Raw genomic sequence first — 3,099 nt, forward strand, 5'->3', positions numbered from 1 at the left:
AGGACTGGGGATGGCCCTGAGATTTTGCAGGAAGACCAGGGACAGTGTGAGATGTGATTCTGCTAGGACGAGACGAGTCTGTGCTTGCTGGACTGTCCCTGGAAGCCACAGCTGAGACTGGGTCTGCATGCATCTGCCTGACTCCTACAAGACCGGCTCCTCCAGGAAGCCCTCCCTGACCCCCCAGTCCGGGGCAGGTGTCCCTCCTGTGCCTACTGCATGCCCTGCCCCTCCAGCACAACTGCCCTCTGTCTCCTCTGCATGGTGGAACACCACCCTTACGGCATGAACGAGATGAAATAATAGGGCTGAAAAGAAGGCTGTGGAGACCACGGAGCGGAGGAGGCAGAGCTGCAGAGATGCATTCGGTTTACAGAAAGCTGCTGTGGGGCTTTCACCGAGTCCCGGCGGGCATGGGAACCGTGGGCACCGGGGAGGAAGCAGTCTCCTCCTTGCGCCAGGCCCTCTGCGATGCCACGGAGCTGAGCTCCCACGGCGGGCACCGGGCCCTTCAGGCACGGCACGGCCCGTTTGATCCTCACAGTGACTTCACGAGGCAGGATTCCTATCACGTCCATTTTACAGATGACGAAGATAAGCGGGGAGCTTATATAGTAATGTCTTTAAGATATTTGACCTAACCAGGTTGCAAAGCTTGTGCCAGGCGGCATTCAATCCTCCTGTCTCCGTCTGTCCACCTGTCTCTCTTCCTTGCCCTCCTCCCTCCCTCCCCTGAGCATCTCCTGACCTCCCACGAAACGGGCTGCAGCGGGCATCACACTCGCTCCCATCCCACGGGTGGAAGCAGGTCACGTGGCCAAGCCCGGAGGCAATGGGGCAGGAGAGCACCCCCCACACTGAGCGGGCAAGGAAGGTGACAATCCGCGGGACGAGGGCGCCGTCCGTCACACGCGCACGCGCACTCGGGGTGACGCCCAGTCTTGAGGCGTTAGACAAGCTGAGCTTGAGCCCCAGCGTGGCCGCCCACCTGCTCCACGGTCGTGAGGAAATCGTTTCCCCTCTGTGGGTCTTAGTGTCCTTATCTCTGCGCTGGGGTCCCTGATCCCGGAAGTCTCTGGCCAGCGTGACTGGCAGGGCGGTCCCCAGGGCTGCTGCGCACAGTTCCAAGGGACGTCAGAGGCACTGACGGCGGTGTCCCCTCCGTCCCCACCCCCCACATGGATTAGATCCAGTTCGATCTGACCTGGGGTCTGGCTGGACCAGTTTCCAAGGCTGGCAGCTGGCCCAGCCTCACCTCCACCACCATCCTCTGCCCCCACGCCCACTTAGACACCCCGTGGATGCTCCGGAGGCCAGGGGTGGCTTCCCACCTCCTGGTGGAAGGTGGGGTAGCGGGTGAGGAAGGGGTGGGGGCGCGTCAGGATGGCCCGAGGACAGGCAGGCCGTCCCGTGAGCACTCAGCCCGACGGGCGGCTTCAGATGCAGAAATTATGAGGAGAGAGAATACAATTTCCTGATAAAACAGAAGAGGCGATTAAGTTAATGAAGGATCATTTGGCTGGTTTGAAAACTATAATTAATAGGCATTAATTGTATATTGAGAAGTTGAGCGCGGCGTGGGCGCTGAGCCGCCGTCAAGCACAATGACACCCCTGCCTGATAGAGACGGGGCCCAGATGGCCCTCAAAGCCCCTAACGAGGGTGTAGCGAGGGGCTGCTGTGATGATGAAAGATGTCACTTCTGTTGTGCTCTTCCTCTCACGACATCCTTTCCAAGACGACGCTTATCGTTACCACTTTCATCTCCGGTTAAATAGCATATGGCTCGGGCTGATTAAAGCCCCCTCCTGGTTTCAATCAGCGACTCGGGATCAGGTTTCTCGTGGTGGCCTTGCTGCTCCCATGGTAAGCTTTTCAACCACATCTAATTCTGGAGAACGGGCGGGCGGTGGGGGTGGGGGCTTGCAGAGGACCCTGCTCACATCCTGGGTGTGTGCGTGCGGGGGAGGGGGGAGATGCTGGCCCTTCCGGGACAACCTGAGCCAGGAGCCGAATGGCTCTGGGATGCCTTGGAGGTCCGGCTGGGCTGGCTCAAGTTGTCTTTGGGGGTTACTAACTTGGCTCCAAGCCAGGCCTGGGTGACCTTGGCTGTGCCTGGGAGTTGGGCTCTCCAACCTTCTCCTTCTTATAGAAAGCTTAAAAGGTTGGCTCTGGCCGGTTGGCTCAGTGGTGGAGCGTCGGCCTGGCGTGCGGGGGACCCGGGTTCGATTCCCTGCCAGGGCACACAGGAGAAGCGCCCATTTGCTTCTCCACCCCCTCCCCCTCCTTCCTCTCTGTCTCTCTCTTCCCCTCCCGCAGCCAAGGTTCCATTGGAGCAAAGATGGCCCAGGCGCTGGGGATGGCTCCTTGGCCTCTGCCCCAGGCACTGGAGTGGCTCTGGTCGCGGCAGAGTGACGCCTCGGAGGGGCAGAGCGTCGCCCCCTGGTGGGCAGAGCCTCGCCCCTGGTGGGTGTGCCGGGTGGATCCCGGTCGGGCGCATGTGGGAGTCTGTCTGACTATCTCTCCCCGTTTCCAGCTTCAGAAAAAAAAAAAAAAAAGGTTGAGGGAAAGCGAGAGGCCACTCACTCGGGGAAGAGGGGACGGAGGGGAGAAGAAGAAGGGGCTGGAACAATGGAATCGGGCTGATGGTGTTCAAATCCTGGCTCTTAAGCACCCACCGCTGCGAAGCTTCACCAATCTGAGACTCACTATTCTCATTGTTACTGGATGGCTTCTGTTAGTCTCTCATTGTCCCCACTGCACAGATGAGAAAACCGAGGTTCGTTCAAGGGTGAGAGCTGGCTGAACTCAGTGCTCATTGTCCCCACTGCACAGATGAGAAAACCGAGGTTCGTTCAAAGTGAGAGCTGGCTGAACTCAGTGGGTGAATCAGCAGGGATTGGTGGTGTTGTCACAAAGTGGGGAGGGGCACAGAAATCAGGGCCTGGAGAACTGTGATGAGGGGTCTGCTCGATCTTCCAGCCCCGAGATTGGTTCTCAGTGGTTCTGATGGGCTCGCATGCCCACCTGGCAACCAATTGCTGGGGCCAGGAGGCTAGCAGATACCACTCTGCCGGGGCTGAGTCACACGCGCAGCCC

The sequence above is a fragment of the Saccopteryx leptura genome, chromosome 9 (genome assembly GCF_036850995.1).
Source record: "Saccopteryx leptura isolate mSacLep1 chromosome 9, mSacLep1_pri_phased_curated, whole genome shotgun sequence".
Lineage (NCBI taxonomy): Eukaryota > Metazoa > Chordata > Mammalia > Chiroptera > Emballonuridae > Saccopteryx > Saccopteryx leptura.